The sequence below is a fragment of the Papio anubis genome, chromosome 17, assembly GCF_008728515.1.
Source record: "Papio anubis isolate 15944 chromosome 17, Panubis1.0, whole genome shotgun sequence".
Lineage (NCBI taxonomy): Eukaryota > Metazoa > Chordata > Mammalia > Primates > Cercopithecidae > Papio > Papio anubis.
The window spans coordinates 46,660,323-46,668,158 of NC_044992.1; the positions used below are offsets into that span (position 1 = coordinate 46,660,323).

General features: G+C 50.0%; 1 protein-coding gene across 11 annotated transcripts in view; it reads left to right on the plus strand.

Annotated features, from left to right (window-relative positions):
• The window catches only part of CDK12 (cyclin dependent kinase 12), a 109,065-nt gene extending 105,996 nt beyond the window's left edge, over positions 1-3,069 (plus strand). For 6 of the 11 annotated variants that reach the window (XR_002517874.2, XR_002517873.2, XR_002517871.2 and 3 more), the window contains 2 exons: positions 278-432; positions 2,300-3,069. The gene's annotated coding sequence lies outside the window, so the exon portion shown is untranslated. The remainder of the gene's footprint in view (positions 1-277; positions 433-2,299) is intronic. The other 5 variants (XR_002517878.2, XR_002517875.2, XR_002517880.2 and 2 more) reach the window with 3 other exon arrangements.
• The last annotated feature ends 4,767 nt before the right edge of the window (positions 3,070-7,836 follow it).

Here is a 7,836-nt window from a genome sequence, read left to right on the forward strand (position 1 = left end):
GGTCTTGGAGGACAAACCAACCATTCCCTACAGCTGGCCTGCCATTCAGAGGTCTTTGACCCCTACCTTTCCTACCCTCCCACCCCTATATTCAGTCAAAGGAGGCTTTTTCCTCTGGTGCCTTGTCCTCTATGGAGACCTGTTGCTTAGCAACCACTTGTGCTTTCTTCTTAATAACTCACAGGGATGGAGAGATAAAATATCTGTGTCTATATTCAGTTCCCCTCCCCTGTCTATTTATATTTAATAACTGAAGCCCTGTCTTGGGTTCCCTTAGCACCTGCCTTAGAGAGCTCTTAGAGGGATTATCCGCAGCCTGAAGAAAGAAGGTTACAACTGAGGAAGACCTTCTGAACAGGGAAGAGTGGAAGAAAAGACTGGAGTAGGTAGAGCATCAAGGGAAGCTGTGGAAACATATTTTCTTAAGTACAGGTAGAGAGGGGAAACAAAATATTTAGAACTTGGAATGTGAGAAGGGGATATCCACAGAAATTCTTAAGGGACAGCTCCAGGTCCTTGAGTGGACCCTAACAGCTGCTTCCAGGCTGGCATTTTCCACTTTCCACACCCTTCCCTGCCCCTGCTTCCTGGCCACTTCCAGTCTATGTCCCTCTCATATTTCTTTTGTTTGTTTGTTTGTTTGTTTGTTTGTTTTGAGATGGACTCTTGCTCTGTCGCCCAGGCTGGAGTGCAGTGGTGCGATCTCAGAGCACTGCAAGCTCTGCCTCCCGGGTTCACGCCATTCTCCTGCCTCAGCCTCCCTAGTAGCTGGGACTACAGGCGCCTGCCACCATGCCTGGCTAATTTTTTAGTATTTTTAATAGAGACAGGATTTCACCATGTTAGCCAGGATGGTCTCAATCTCCTGACCTCGTGATCTGCCTGCCTCGGCCTCCCAAACTGCTGGGATTACAGGTGTGAGCCACTGCGCCTGGTCTGTTTGTTTGTTTGTTTAAAAAAAAAAAAAATGGAGTTTCGCTCTTCCTGCCTAGGCTGGAGTACAGTGGCACGATCCCAGCTCACTGCAAGCTGTGCCTCGCAGGTTTAAGCGATTCTCCTGCCTCAGCCTCCCAAGTAGCTAGGATTACAGGCACATGCCACCACATCCAGCTAATTTTTGTATTTTTAGTAGAGACGAGGTTTCATCATGTTGGTCAGGCTGGTCTCGAACTCCTGACCTCAGGTGATTCGCCCACCTCAGCCTCCCAAAGTGCTGGGATTACAGGCGTGAGCCACCGCGCCCAGCTTCCCTCTCATATTTCTATCTGTAAGTGGCCTGTTGGATCTCCAGTTTCCTAGCGTCTGGATGTTGGTATCCAGGAGAGGGGGCTCTGCTGATGTTTGTCCCCCAAGGTCTGGGTACCTCCCAGTTTTTCAGTCACTAGGAATGAGTTCTTCTGAGTTCTCCACTGGAAAATCCCACACCTGACCTGGCAGTGGGGGTGTACAATAACCAAAAAATGAGCAAGGAAGGTCTACAGTAGCCTAGGCCTGTATGCAGAGTCAGGAGACTTAGATTTAGTCACTTCTCCTTACTCTCCTGTGATCCCAGATTATTATCCACTTGATCTTTTAAAGCCCTTGTTGCCTCATCTGTAAGCCAGGAATAATAATAATGTTTACCTTACTGGACTTTAGCAGGATCAGTTAAAGTAATATGTGAAAGAAAATATGCCGCAAACAATCACATTTAACTAAAATATAATTTTAAGGTCTGAAAAAGGTCTGATTGCTAGGGAGAGGGAGGCATCATGAATCCAGCCCAGCCCTGGACTTAGGAGTGCTCCTTCCCACAACTCTCCCGGCCTCTGGTCTTCCATTAGTTTGTTGGCAAGAGGGGTATGACTCTGCCCTCTGGTCTTTGGGGCAAGGAGCTATAAAAATCAAAATCAAACACGAAGCAGTCTAGGGAGAGTCGTGCAGTGTTGTCCCTATCATCTTACCTCAGACCCAACCTCTGGCCTCTAGTTTTCAGCTGCCGAGAAAGCAGCCCTACCGACACCCAACCCTGACCCTCTGCCCTTTTCGGCAGTCAGCACCTTTGCTGCCATCGTGCTAGCTCACAGACTGTACAGTTTCACCCGCCATACCCCCCTTCTCTGCACCTCTTCCAACCCGAGCCTTCTGTGGCAGACAGATGGGGTGTCTGGGATGGAAAAGGCTCTGGGCTCTATGCCGTCTTGGGTGGGCAGCCCCCCTCCCCAACTCCCCATTACTCCCTCTCCCCACCTAAGACACTCAGATTCACCCCAGGCAGCACTAGAAGGGGCTGAGAATTCCAACTCTCTTCTCTTCTCAGGCTCAGCTCCAGAAGCAGACCCAGAATGGCATCCTTCTCTGAGACCCAGACTCCAGCCTCTCTTCATGGAAGACCAGAGCAAAGGAGGAAGTAGGTTAGGGAATGGTAAGGCTCCATGTGATGGGACTAATGTGGAGAGGCCTGGGGCCTTTCCCTGAGGACTGGATGGCTGGAGTTTGGGAGCCTGAGTTGACAGAGGAGGCTAAGCCCTGGCAGCTACTTTGTTCCAGAAATCTAAGGTCCCTGGAGAGAGGCTCAGCTTGGGGACTGGGAAAGGAACTAACATTGCAGAGCACCAACTGTGAGCCAGGTACAATGGCAGAGCCTTTCCACACCTGTACTCACAACTAGTGGGTGAGGAGTCAGGGCAAATAGGTGTCTCATGAGCTCCCCATATCTCAACAGCCGACCACCTTCTCCATTGATTTTGTGATGTCACTGCCAGTTCTCCTACTGCTCTGACCGGTCTTTCTCTGTGTCCTTCGCAAACTCATTCTCAACTCCTTAGACTCAGTCAAGTCCCCCAGTTATACACTTCAATGGTACTATATATTGTTCCTTCAGAGCACTTAACACAGTTACTTCCTATGTATTTGTCCAGTCATTTGAATAATGATCCTGGTTTCATTGGATGGAAAGTTCCACAAGGTCAGTGACCATTTCTATCTGTATTCACCAATGTATTCCCAGTGCCCAGAAGCAATGCCTAGCATAAAGCAGCTGTTTGGTAAATACTTGTTCAATGAATGAATAAATGACAAAAGAACATCTCTCTGGCCTAAACTCCCTTCTTAGCCACTCCCTCACTCTGAGCTCACCCACCCCAACATGTGGACTAGGGAACAAGGTACCTGGGAGGTCAGGCCACCTTGTGCTCCCTCATCAGGACAGGACCAGTCCTGGTTTCAGGGTGTGGGGCCATTGCTGTGCCAGAGCCTGGTCCTGCCTGTCTGCTCTTCATCTTTTCCAGGGACTGAGAGAATTCAAAGTCTCAACAGTTTTTCCCCACATCATTCATGTGAGCTGGAAAGGGAGGGGAGTTCCATCAGAGGAAGGTGCTCTGAAGAAAATCCCTCTTTTTTGCCTTGCCGAGACTGCAGAGACCATCTGTTGCCACCCCTCTGTTTGCTTCTGTCCTCTTACCCTGACTTCAGGGAAAGAGATGGTTAAAAAGTAGGAGAGATAGGCAGTTTACCAGATACAGGACAGGCTGCTTGCTCCTAAAAATGTCTGGGGAGCTAGGTGATGAGCCTCGGCCAGGTGATTGGAGCAGAGGATTAGGGCTGTACTCCCTAGACCCTGGGAAGCAGAGGGTAGATGAAATGACCTCTGTGAGGTGTCCAGCCTCCAGCCCAGGGCTTTATCTGACTCCTCTGCTGCTCTTGCCATCCGACCTCAAACAATGTTCCCAAATCTGTTAAGAGTTAAAGTGAGGCCAAGCATGGTAGCTCCTTGCTGTCTGTTGCTATTCCCCATTCTTAAGCTTAACCTTAACAGACATTTGCCCAACTCCCAGCCCAGAGCATCTCTTCTTCCACCTCAGTGCCAATACCCAGTGTTCACAGCAGCCTCTCAGCCACGTTATCCTAACAGTGCCCCTCAGCACCCAGATATCTAGGGTCCTGGATCTGGGAAGCCACTCTGGGCAGTGTTGCTCTCTCTGACCCCACCTGTTCTGTGGGCCCTAATGAAGCAGGACAACTCAGGCTTCAGGCCAAGTCCTTGTGTCCTTATCAAAGGCAACATCTGTCCCCTCCAAGAGGATAACCCCTGGGGGGAAGAGGGTGAGACAGGCACAAGGGAGAAATCGTGATCTTGCCTGGGCCCTCACCCCAGATTCCACTGCAGGCATAGCTTGGGGGTGAAAGCCAAGACAGCCACAGAGGCCCTCACACACACATGCCCCTGCATGGGCCTTCATGCCTCTGAGCCCCCACATATGAAAGCCCCTCCTAGGCTCACCCAGCTACCTGGGCTGCTGCTGCTGCCAAGCGGCTTTCTTTTATTCATGCGTTGTTTTATTGCTGGCAAATGCTGCTGCTTGCTGCTGTTGGAGGCGTTCCTGCCAAATCCATCCCAACATCTTGGCCTGGCATCAGGGCGGCATGCTAATGTGGAAATTTAAAGAGCCGCCCGGCTTTAAATCGGAATTTTAAATGAGCAGCAGTGCTCCGAGGGGACCTGGGCAAAATCGAACAGTATCCGATCCACCCTTCCTCCTCCCACACCCACAGCATCACCCCACATTCCTCCCACCCCTCCCTTTGATTTGGACATTAGAGGAGGTATTGGCATGGGACACCATAGGGGAAGAGAGAGGTACCAGGGCAGAGGAATTTGTTCAAGATGGGGTCATCTGGATCAGTGAGGAGCTAGGATCACTCTGGACCAAGAATGGATCTACTCCTTGCTGTCACAGGCAAATGGCCACATGCAGGGTGTTCCACAAGGGAGAAGGGTTAGAGGTAATGAAACTGAAGTTACTCCCTCACTTCCCATTTTACCAGGAAACAAGAAGAGAAGGCCTGCTCTGCAGAGAAGAGGGAAGGTGGAATTCCAAGAAGACACTCACACACAACATACTCTTGTTGCCAATGGGATGTGTGCACACAGCTGTGCATGCAGGATGGGATGCTTGATGAGGTCCCTGCAGCACATATATACATAGCTCACACATCACCCCTGCATGGAGAGGAATTATCTGCACATGCAGGGCGGTCTTTTTTCCCTACCCAGGACACTATTGTAACCCCAGAGCAAACTGGCTTCTGCAAGTTGCTAGCCTGAACTGTGCCCCAGGTTTTTCCATGGATCCTAATTTCCCAGCTCCTGGCAGCTGCTTGAGTCAGCCGTGGTGATGGATCTCTGCAGCTCTTCTGCCAGGACAGGGGCAGGGAGAACCTGAGGCCATCCTGTGCACTGTCTTGGCCACAGTGTGGTGCCTTCTCTGGTGATCACCAAATGACAGGCTCAGACATCTCATCTGGGAGAGGTTTTGGACACAGCCTTGGTTTCAAAGGAAAGAAGGGGCTAATGGGAGGTGAGAGAGGCAGAATCTGTGCCTCCTTGTGATTCCCTCTCCTTACCTATCTCCAGGAGATAGGTGGCCCCTCTATCAGAAAACATTTTTTGAGTGCCTGCCCTCAGGGAGACACCATGCTTTACTTTAGCACAATGCCTCACAATTTTCAGGATTGACAGCAGCCCTCAGAATCTGGATGTGCTGTCCCCATTGGAGGGTCCACAGTAACTCACATGGTGACATCAACCTTACTCATGTTAGGCTACCAGGCCAAGGGTTGCTCCAAGACCTTCCCTAGAATTCCTCCTCCCTCAAAGAAGGAGCCAGCTCCTTCAGGGGCTGGTGTGGCCGCCAGCCAAGAGGCTTGGGGAAGGCCTGGGGCATGCAGCTGACACCTGCCCACCAGATCTCCAAGGAACACCCTCCTCCCCCACTCCCACAGCCTCATTCAGATGGCCCCTGGGCTACAAGGAGACAGTGCTCACTTCTCCCCACTCCCAGAAAAAACTTCAAGCTGGACAGCCTCCCTTTCCATTGTAACTTGTTCCAAGATCCTCCACCCAGACTAACACTAACGACCCACCAAGCAATTTTGCCAGGTAGGACCAAATGTTTAATATAGTAGGGGTTGAGCTGGGCCTAGGTACGGAAACTTGAGGAGTGAGGCTTGGGCTGGAATCCTGGGAGAAGTTGTTGAGGTCAAGAGAGGTATGAGGAAGAACAACTTGATGTGAGTGAAATAGGACAGGGGGACATGAAGGGGAGGGCCTGAATGAATCTGCCTTTCTCATCTAATTAGCAACATGTAAATAATATGCAAATAACACCCTCTTTGTCTAGAGACCACAAGGCCAGTGCTTTTTGGAAGTGGATTGCAGAGAGCCCTCCAGACAGTGTCTCTGAGATCCTCAGATATGGGACACCCAGGCTCAAGAGAGAGGCCAGAGTGCAGCCATCTGGTTCTTGCTTATTCCCTGAATTGGCTCACTTTCTGTGAGCCTCAGTTTCCCTGTGTATGAAATGGCAAGACTACTGGATGGTCTCTAAGGCTTTTTTCCAGTACCAACAGTCTGGGATTGTATGACCTGGGCCCAGTGCCAGAGCAGAGTGGAGGGTTTGATTCCATTCTGGGGTGGAAGCCAAGATCCTTGGCTTTCTTGCCCCTGCTGCCCACCTCAGCAGTTAGTTCTGTCATGCTGCCCCCACAGCACCTCACACACCTGCCATCCCAAACATGGGCAGTTTCCTGAAGGCAGTGTTTTCTCCCATCCATGCCTTTACCGACACTGTTTTCTCTGCCTGGTATGCCCTTCCTGTTTCAGCCCCTCACTTGACTAAGTCCTCCAACATTCTTGCCTACCTTACTCCTCCACTCCCCAGTTCTGACAAGGTGCCTCCCTTCTGGGTGCTTCTATGCACTGTTTATTTATCTCTTGTCCCACTAGACCATGAACTCCTGGTTTTTGTTCAAGACTAAATCTCCAGTATAAGTGTATTAGTTTCCCAAGGCTGCTGTAACAAATTAACCACAACTCTGGTGTCTTAAAACAACTGAAGTTTATTCTCTCACACTTCTGGAGACCAAAGGTTCAACATCCGTTTTACTATACCAAAATCAAAGTGTTGGCAGGGCTATGCTCTTTCTGGAGGCTCTAGAGGAGAATCTGTTCCTTGTCTCTTTCAGCTTCTAGTGGCTACTAGCATTCCTTTGCTTGTGGCCCCATCACTGCAATTTCCACCTCTGTCTTCATATCGCCTTCTACTCTTTGATGTATGTATAATCTCTCTCTCTCTTGCTCTGTCGCCCAGGCTGGAGTGCAGTGGGCCGGATCTCAGCTCACTGCAAGCTCCGCCTCCCGGGTTTATGCCATTCTCCTGCCTCAGCCTCCCAGTAGCTGGGATTACAGGCGCCCGCCACCTCGCCCGGCTAGTTTTTTGTATTTTTTAGTAGAGACGGGGTTTCACCGGGTTAGCCAGGATGGTCTCGATCTCCTGACCTTGTGATCCACCCGTCTCAGCCTCCCAAAGTGCTGGGATTACAGGCTTGAGCCACTGCGCCCGGCCCCCATCTCAAGATTCTTAATCACATCCTCAAAGATGAACCCATTTTCCAGTTAAGGTAACATTCACAGGTTCTGGGGATTAGGACATGGACATATCTTTAGAAGCTGTCAGACCACCAAAATAAGCAAAGACATTTTAAAATGTACCATTTATTAAGTACCATGTGCCAGACACCTACATACATTTTTCTCACCTCAATTAAGTTTTACAATAACCCTGAAATGTAGGTATTAATGCCTCTATTCTATAGATGAGGAAACTGAGGCTCAGGGAGATTGAGTCATGCTCCCAAAGTCACGTAGCTGGTAAATGACAGAACTGGGATTTGAAACCAGATTGAGCTTGGCTCCAAAGCCAACATGCTTTTTGCCTTACCAACAGCCTCTGAGCCTACCCCGGGCCCTGGCAAAGGTTTCTTGCCTGAATGGATGTGCAGAAAAAGAAAGATAGG